The 10,000-nt window shown below is 41.2% G+C and overlaps 1 pseudogene; it reads right to left on the bottom strand.

Moving 5' to 3' along the window:
• Positions 1–8,831: 8,831 nt before the first annotated feature.
• On the bottom strand, positions 8,832–8,952 carry LOC111813796 (annotated as a pseudogene).
• Positions 8,953–10,000: the final 1,048 nt, after the last annotated feature.

Genomic DNA, 10,000 nt, shown 5'->3' with positions numbered 1-10,000 from the left:
TGTGCATGTATTTTTAGCTTGGGTAAATACACCTAGAAAAGCCATTGCTTAGACCAAATTTCCCAATTGTTGTACCATTTTACACTGCAAGAATGTGACCTGACTCTCTTTAAAGAAATTAGTGGGAAGATGGGAGTCTGTCATTCCAAGGGTAAGGGACTGGCAAAGTCATCTCATAAGCCCCTTCTGGATGAATCCAGACCCTGATTATGCTTCTAGTCATCACCATGAGTTCTAGTGCTCTCTGATTCCTGTGTGTTTTTCTTTCTTACAAGGTAGATGTTCCCATGACTCACTGCCCCCACCTCTTTCTCTTCCCTCTGTCCTGAGGTCCGTGTTAGCCACACTGTACTTTCTGTGTGAGTTGGGGTCACACCCCCAGAGACCTAGACAACTTAGGAAGCAGGAGCTGCAGAGAATAAGAGCACAGCATGCTGGATGCCTTTCTTGTGTGGGGTAGTTGACCATATCATTCTTCAGCTCATGGAATTTTCTTGCCTCTCTTAGAAGAAAAACACCGGTAGCTCATCTGCCACCCACTGCAGTACTTGATAAAGCACTCAAAGAAGAAGGAGTTAAGAGGGAGAGGAAGGAGAGGAGGAGATGGGTTTGAAATTTTTTTTTGTGGGGGGAGCAGGAGAATTGTTATTTTACCTAAAGATTTGTCTTAATTCCAATACTGATCCTTCTAGATTCCAAAAGGTTCCAAAGCCTTCTGGGGTTGCACTCAAGAACAAAGAAATGGCTGTGTTTTAGATGTGATGTCAGAGAGTCAAATTTTGACTGCTGAAAAAGAATTTGACATTTGGGGGTCAGCAGATCTATCTCTGTTCTGCTTCCCACCTCAGATTACTAAAATTACTCAGATCATGGGTCTTTAACAATAAAATGTTCAACAATTTGCTAAAATACTCCTACCTCTTTCCATTTGTAATGCCTATGAAGTGATACTGTCAAAGTGTGTCAACTTCAGAACACACCTGCCTGCCTACAGGTCTGTTACGTTCTCATATACCATGTAAACTGGCTGAGTTTACATCTGTGTCAACGTTGGTGTGCTGCAAGGTCTGCTGATCCCTGGGAGCATTAGGAACTTGAGACCCCTGCTGTGATTTGTGACCATTAGTGCTAATAAGAGTTGGCTAACCCATCCCATTTGTTAGTTGTAGACTCCAGATCAGTGGCAGTCACATTGGCTGTGATAAAACAGGCTTTCCTGCTTGATCTGGCCAGGTATTGATCTGAGAACGTTCTTTGTCCAGGGTGACACAAACGCTCTTCCTTACCACATAGTTGCTATAGTTCTAGAAGGTAAGCACAGAGTGTGAAATGGGCACAAGCTGGTTCTCTAGGTTTAGAATGAGTTTTCACAGACATGGGGAGCTCATAAGAGGATGGCGCCAGACCTTGCAAAGGAGCTGTGTGGGTCAGCACCCAGGCTTAATGCCTGCTAGAGGTGAAACTTCTCAGTGGCTTGGCTTGGCACTGCTGTGTCAGGATGCACATGAACTGCATCTCTTCCATTCAGGGCTCATGCTATGCTGTGCTAGGCATGACAGCACATGCTTGACCTACATCATTTCTTTATCTTCTCACTGCACCTGGAAAGTAGGTAGAGAGACAGTGGCATGACTTCTCTCAGGCACCCATATTTCTCACCTCTTTCCAAGTGCAGCATGCAGAGAACTCACTCTGGGATGTGAGCTCAGCATGGGATATGGACATGAGTCCTCTGGGTTGAGCCAGTTTATCACAGAGGTCCACACTTGTGGGTGCCATGGTGCAGCATGGCATCATGAAAAGACTAAGGTACTTGGTCAAGGAGATGAAGATGTGAAGGGGTCATTTCCCTTCCTCTACCTTATCTGGAAGGTGGAGGGTTCCACTCACTGACTCCTAGGGCAGTCATGATGGCTGCGCTTGCTCAATTGTCAAGGACCACACAGATGTGGGTGATTATTGCTCTTGGTTAGCACTTTCAGGCAGCAGTTTGCAGAACATGGCATCCAGTGAGGAGATTAGTACCTAGAAAGGCAGGTGGTGCACAAGGGGAGGTTGGTATTCTGGGAAGGGGGGTGGTACCTAGAGGAAATTGTGCCCATTGCGAAATTGTACCTAGTGGGGAAGTTTGACTCAGGAGATCGGTTCTCAGTAGGGAGTTTGTACCCAGGGAGCAGGCTAGCATTCACTTCACAGGTTGGTAATCTGGAAAGAGGATGGTACCTAGTGGGGAGGTTGGTACCCAGCAGAAAGACTGTACCAAGCTGCGAAGTTTATACTCTGGGAAAGGTATGGTGTCCAGCTGGGAGGTTGTTACCCTGTAAGGAGGTTGTACATAGATGAGAGTTTGATACCCTGGGAAGGATCCGGAACCCAGTGGAAAAGTTAGATTTTGGCAAGGGTTGTTACCAGATTCAGGTTGCAAAGGAGCCTAATAACTGAAGTGATGTGAGAAAGAGACAGCTTGTGTAACTTTTCACATTCAAATTAAAAAGCAGCAGCGTGTCCCAAATTTTCAGTCCCCTACCCATGGTTAGGTGTTTTAGAGCATCCACTTGTTCAAGTTGGTTTTAGATTTCTGCCAAGGAACACTAGTTAAAATTAAAGTCAACATTACCATGATCAAAGTGTTCTCATATTTCCCCTGCCACAAATACCTATAATTCTTTAAAACAATGTTTCAATTTACCACATACCCCATGGCATGCTAAAGTGTAATAAAAAACCCACCATCCTTTTTGTGCCTCCCACCCCTGGTGTTGCGGAGAAGAACGCAGAACACGTGTAGGCTTTCATTGAAGGCGAGATGGCCTTTCCTCTGTTTCACGCACTTTTATCTTTTCTTCAGAGAAGTGCTACAATAAACCTTGAGATGCTGGTGACTCAGGTGGGACCGTGGGTAGGAAGTGGATGAGTCATGGGTGGGTGCATCTGCGGTGTGTTTTCCCATCCAGCTGATACGTCCCACAGCTTACAGTAGATGGACTGTTCAGCCAGTTTGGATCTGGAGTCATTCATTAATTGAACAAATCTCACTGGTCCAGCCCTCCCCCTCAGATCTGTACCTGTGGTCAGGGTTGATACCTGGCAGGTGCCATGGTTGGGATCAAATAGCAGATAAAGCAACTCATTGATAAATGCACAGCTGAATGTGCTAGTAAGCGGGGGGAGTCTGGGTGGAGGTCACAGGTCACTGGGTATGTAACCAGGAGGGCACATCCCATCCCCAGCTCCTTCCCCTCTCTCTAGCTCTTCCTGCTATCTCTCTGCTTCTGGGCTGCTACAAGGTGAGCAGATTCCTGTTCCCTCCACCATGGTCATCTGCAATGACATTTCTGCTCTGAGGATGACCAGCAATAGCCTAAAGCCTCTGAAATCATGAACCAAAATAATTCCTTCCTCCTTTGAGTTATCTCTGTCCAATATTATGCAACAATGACAAAATACTGACTAGCATTATAGAAGGTACATCCTAGCTTCTTAAAAATATTGAACTATTTTTGTACTAGTTGTCAAATACCACTCTCTGGACACTTCCAAACCTTCCCAAGTGCCTATTACTTACAATGATTGTTAAGTAATTGTAACTCCATCTAATAGGACAATTAAGAAAAATCCCAACCAGAAAAATCCCATGGTGGTGGTAGATGCTGTGCTTTCCTTTGCCTGAAAATGTTCCCTGATTTCATTCATGATGAAAAGGATCCAGACACTAATGTTTTGGGAGTGACTGAGAAAAAAAATCCAAGTTTAGAGAAGACACTTTGATTGGCATGATTTGAGGACCAGAATTAATATTTGCTAACTTTTTTGGTACCAAGGAAGTCACTGGAAGAATTTAACAGATACATAGATACGTGACTTAAAAAAGAAAGAGGAAGTTGGTATAATGAGTCATTTGTCACCTGGTCCAATAGCAATTCAATGAAATTGGCTTCATTCTCTTTAATATCAGAACTGCCTAATATTGTTGTCTATTTGTAGAGATTATCGACATACTAGAAGCCAAATTCTGAAAGAGAGTCTCATTTGGCTGTTGTCTTAGTCTGTTTTCTGTTACTATAACTAAATACTCAAGGCTGAGTAATGTCTCCAGTTTGGAGGCTGGAAGTCCCAGATTGGGCGGCTCCATGCGCTCAGCTTCTGGTGAGTGCCTCAAGAAGGGTCAGCCACGGTGGGAGAGCACTTGAAAGCAGAGATCACGTGGCAGGACAGGAAGCTAGAGAGATCTGGGGGCCCAGCTTGCTACAACAACCCCCTAGAGAAACTAACTGGTATCCCTTGAGAATCCATTAATCTCCTCCAAGGACCATCTTCCAAGCCCTACACCCTCACCTTCCAAAGTTTCGCTCTCTCTCAGCACTGCCACACTGAGAAGCAAGCTTCCAGCACGTGAATGTCTGGGGAGCAAACCATGTTCAAACTGTAGCAGCGGGTTTCCGGCTCTGAACACACAGGTGCTCACCATCAGGCGCTGTCACCCTGGAAGTGTCTGTTGGTTTCCATACTTTGTTCCTCCTCTGGGTAATTTATGATCATTGTAAGACAATTGAGAACAGCTGTTATTGCATAGTTCCCCCATCTCAGCCATTGCCAGTCCTTCCCTTTGCTCTTCCCAAGGAATCTCTGCTAGTGGTGCCTTTTAAAATTTTTATAGTGCCTGTCTGTACACACATATTTAATGCTCAGCACATTTGTCCATAATCTGCATTTTTGCACTTGTGGTGCAGGCTCCTCCTGCAGCATGGGTGTGCTCTATGCCCCAGGTACTGGCTCGGGCAGAGACGCTCATTCCTCAGTTCTCAAGATGTTGGCTGACAACAGATCACGGGGAAGTCCTCCAGAAGATGTTGTCAACCACATCCCTGGGAGAGGCGACCTTTGCATTCAGCAACTGGTTAGGATAGAGAACAGCGGCTCAGTCTTCACACTGAAAATCCTCCTCTGCTCTACAGTTTCCTGTGGCATGGCTGAGACTGCTGTGTAACTGCGTCTCAGGTTAACTCCTGCCACACCTGATGAACTTTCCCAGCACAATCCCAGTCTGCAGAACTCTACTCGGGTTCTGTTGGTGGAACCCACTTGAACACAGTGCCCTGCCTTTTCACACCCACAGGCATTTACCTGCAGGGAATCTCACAAACTGATTTGGGTAGTGTTATTTCTCTAACCATGTCTCATATTTTCAGTTTATTATTCTCTCTTGGCATTTTCCATGAATTTAATTTTGTTTTAATTTGCCAGATATTTTCCTTTGTACCATTTCCCTTCTAGGTTAATACGGTCCAGGAGAAATATATTGAGAGCTACCTATGTACTCCAAAATTTTCTAGCAGTCAGGAAGACATGCATCATTGAGATTGTCTTAGAATTCTGCTTAACACATACATTAACAAAGGTTCTCAGATGAAGAAATACAAATGGCAAATAAATATGCGAAAAATTGTTTTACATCATTAGTCCTTTGAGAAATGCAAATTGAAACAACACTGAGATTCTATCTCACCTCAGAAAGAAAGGCATGAGGGGCTTTGGGGAATAAGGAACCTTTCTCTGCTGCTGGTAGGAGTATAGACTGGTACAACTACTATGGAAATCAGTGTGGAGATTCCTCAAAAACAAGGATCACAGGTCCCGTTCAACTCAACTATTTCCCTCCTGAGTATTTTTCCAGAAGAACTGAAAACATTATATCACAGTGATATATGTGCACCTATGTTTATAGCAGTACAATTGGTCATGGCTAAATCTTGGAAACAACCCAAATGCCCATCAGCTGAAGAATGGATAAAAGAAATGTGGTATTTTTATACAATGGCATACTGCTCAGCTATAACAAGGATAAACTTGAGGCTTTTATAGGTAAATAGATGCAAGGAGAGACTATACTATAAGTGAAGTAAATCAGGCCCACATGTGTAAACATAGTATTGTCTTGCTAGTGTAAGAACCTGAAAGAGTAAATAAAATCTGAAGGGTACGATAGATGCTGTGAAAGGGAAAGCATTTGTTCAAAGGGAAGCAACAACTGGGATGAGGGAAAGGAAAGAAGAAGGAAGGGAAAAAATAACATATATATATATATACACAGGATAGCCTGGATAATTGTACTGCTGATTTCAAGTGGTCTGTTGAAAGGAATAGTCAACATTTACATTTTTTCTCTTTTAAAATTTTTTGGGCCAATTTTGCGTGCATATATTTGGTGATCTGGACAGTCATATTGAAAATAACAATATGTGATATAACAACCACTGGTGAGTTCTTAGTGAAATTCTGTATCATTTCTAACTTATTATTTTTTATTCCTTTTTTAAAAGGTGGAATTAATTTTAACAATCTATGTTGTTTAATACAAGATAGCTTATATATTATCATTTCAATTTATATTCAAAATAAAAACTATTTAGAAGAGATTTTAGATTCTTTTCTTAAATTAAGTCTGAAATCCAGGATGTTTTTTACACTGAGAGCACATCTCAATTTACACTAACCACGTTTCAAAGTGCTAATGGCCCCATGTTGCTACTGGCTACTACTGTACACACAGTGCACTTCTGAAGTTTTGAAATGCTCCATCAAAAGTATCTTCTAGGATGTCAGCAAAAATGGGGAAGTAGAAGCTTCTAAAAATTCTTTCCTCCATAAAAGCAACAAGAATGATAGCAAAACTGGGAAAATCAACTTTTTCAGAACTCTGGAAATTAATCAAAGGTTTGCAGCAACCTCAACAATATTTATTGGGAAATTCTAGGTCTTGACAGAACATTGAGCTTTGGGGCATTTTAACGTGCTCTATCCTGGACCTTGTTCTCAGCACCATATTTACCTTGAAATCCAGCAGTGTGCAATCCCTGCGGAAACCTATGGTCAGGGTGAAACACCTCACTGCTTCCAGAAGGGACATACTGGACTTAGAAGTCTTTTCAAAGCCTTTTCAATTCTCAGAGAATTGTGGTGGTTTGACCTTTCTAGTAGCTCTCTAGAAAACCTCACTTGCAAGGCTGTCTTTGAGCTGATTTAAGCTCTTCCATTACAAACAGGTCAGTTCTCCAGGGACATTTGTTGCAGACAATCAGAGTCAGTTATTGAACATTGCAGCTGCCTGATATGCTGGATATCAGTTGGGATAAACAGTCCTTTAATCAATCAATCAATCAATCAATCAATCAATCAAAATTTATAAAATGGGGAGCTGAGATGAGAGAGTGCAGTGTATTTGTTCGGGAACATCCGAGAAGGCTCAGCTCTCACCTCTGACCAACCTTGAGGCTCTGCTCAAGCAAGAAGTGAAGGCTAAGATACATTTGTAAAGTAGTTTTCACAGTGCTGAAGGTGTCCCCCAAAACAGACAGAATTTTGTGGCAAAGACTGGGGTCTTATTGGTTAGTCACCTAAAGAAATCTCTGTTGAATCATTAACTAACCACTAAGCTCACTTATCAGAGACTTTAGGGAGCACTCACAACAAAGAATGCATTTTTATGGAGTTAGTTCCGGCAAATCACTAAATAAACAACACAGGGTAGCTAAGATGATTGTACCTAATTTCTACCAGTTTTTTGGAGGTAGCAGTTAATGTTTAAAATTTTTTACTTTGACCAATTTTATATGTTAATAGCTGTAATCTGAGCAACTACACTGAAGACAGTAACATGCAATACAACAACCACTGTTAAATACCTTTTATATGTTTTCTAAAGTGTCAGTTCTAATGACTCATTTATTATTTTTATACTCTCTTTAAAATAAATAGAAAATAAAAAGGACAAGGAAAAAATTAAGGTTTATTGAAAGGAAGAGTTAATGTTTAATTGTTTGATCAGTCTTACATGCCTATATCTGGTAATTCAAGCAACAGGTTTGATGATAACAATATGTGATATAACAACCGTTGTTAATTTTCTGATCTTGCTTTAAAATTCTTTACCATTTTTATTGTTTTTTTTTTTTGCTCTAAATGCCCTAACAGGTGGTTTGGCTGGCTGGAGTGTTGTGGGGATCGAACTACAGCAACCTGAGGCTGACAGCTTTGTGGAAGCAGCCACTTAAACAACTGAGCTAAGGCCAGGCCCCTGATTTTTATTGTTTTATGTTGCTTTGCTTTGCCTTTATTCTGATTTTGTTTTTATATATTTAGTACAGTGTCTACAGGGTCTCACTACACAGATCAGACTCATAGTGATCCTCCTGTTTTCAGCCTATCAAATGCTGGGATTATAGGCACACACCACCACATCCAGTCTCATTTGCCCCTCTCAGAGCACCCAGGGGTGGGGATGGCATGGCACGCCAGGGATTGAACCCCGGCTGCTGCACTTGCCTATGCAGGCACTTTAATCTGCTGAGCTATCTGGCTGGCTCTGTTCTTGTTATTTGTTTTGGGATTTTTTTTCCTCTTTAAAATAAAAATTAACAAACAAACAAACAACCCCCCCAACAATTAACAGTAACAAAAACAAACAGGGTAAGATCTGATTTACAGACTTGCTATGCAGTAGTAGGTTTTTTTTTAAATTTTATGTATTTAGCACAGGGTCTCCAGGGTTTCACTACTAGCTCGGACTCATAGCGATCCTCCTATTTTTGGCTTCCCAAGTGCTGGGATTACAGGCATATGCCATCACACCCAGTCTCAATTGCCGTCTCAGCGTATCCCTGGGAGTGGGCCGGGGATTGAACCTTGGCCGCTGTATTCTGCCTAAGCAGATGCTTTAGTCTACTGAGCTATCTGGCTGGGACTTGTGGTAGTATTTTAAATGTCCAGGCTTTGACAAAGAATTTATGAAACATGAAGAGAAGCAAGAAAATATGTCTTATATGCAGGGAGAAAAAAAGTATTCAATAGCAGTTGCCTCTAAAAAAGTACAGATATTTGATTTACTATACAATGACTTTGAACTGATAAGAACAGATACTACACTTGATCTTAGCCAAAAGGCCGAGAAGCGATATATACAATGACTTTGAACAAACTTTAAATGTGTTCTTTAAAAAACAAAAACCTAAAGGAAACCATGGATAAAATGATTAGAGAAAAATTCTTATTATAAAAAATGCTAACGAATTCACAGAAGCCACAAAATCATTATACAAAAACATTTATTTTATCTATGCTAACAATCAGCAATGCCAAAATGAAATTCAGAAAACAATTCCATTTACAATAGCATCTCCAAAATACTTAGGGATAGGCTTAACAAAAGAAATATGAGAGCTGGGGAGGTGGCTCAGTGGAATAAGCGCCTCCCTGGCAAGTGCAATGGCCTGAGTTCAATCCCCGGTTCCACCAAAAAAAAAAAAAAAAAGAAATATGAGACTTCTACACTGAAAACTAGAAACACTGGTGAAAGAAATTAAAGAAGACCTATACAGATGGAAAGACATTCTGTGTTTATGGATTAAAAGATGGCAATATTTTCCATACAGATTTTCAGTAATATCCTCATGAAAATTTCAGGTGTCATTTTTTGGGGGCAGAAATTGATAAAAAAAAAGCATACAGTTCAAATAGAAGTATAAGAAACTCATAATAATCAAAACAATGTTAAGAAAAAGAATTAGAGGATTCACATTTACCAATTTACTTAATAGCTGTAGTTATTAAGACTATGCAGCACGGACATAAGGATAAATATATAGACAGTGGTATATGATTGAGTTCAGAAATAAGCCCCCCAAATTATGATCAATTGATTTCCACAAGAGTGTCAAGCAGGATAGTGGGGTGGTGCATGCTTGTAATCTCAGCACTCTAGAAGCTGAGGCAGGAGAGCCACTGTGAGATGAGGCTGGCCTGGGCTACAAAGTGAGTTCAGGGCCAGCCTGAAATGCATAGTGAAATTCTTTCCCAAAAAAAGACCTCCTCCAATAAAAGAGTGCCAAGGTAATCCAGCAGGGGAAGGGTGAGAGTGGAGGTGGTGAGTAATCTCAACAAATAGTGCTTTAACAATCAGATATCCACATAGACAAAGGAATGAAATTGGATCTGATACCTCCTT

Source organism: Octodon degus, unplaced genomic scaffold (genome assembly GCF_000260255.1).
Source record: "Octodon degus isolate 3935 unplaced genomic scaffold, OctDeg1.0 scaffold00225, whole genome shotgun sequence".
In the NCBI taxonomy this organism is placed as follows: domain Eukaryota; kingdom Metazoa; phylum Chordata; class Mammalia; order Rodentia; family Octodontidae; genus Octodon; species Octodon degus.
This window is presented reverse-complemented; position numbering and strand designations above follow the sequence as displayed.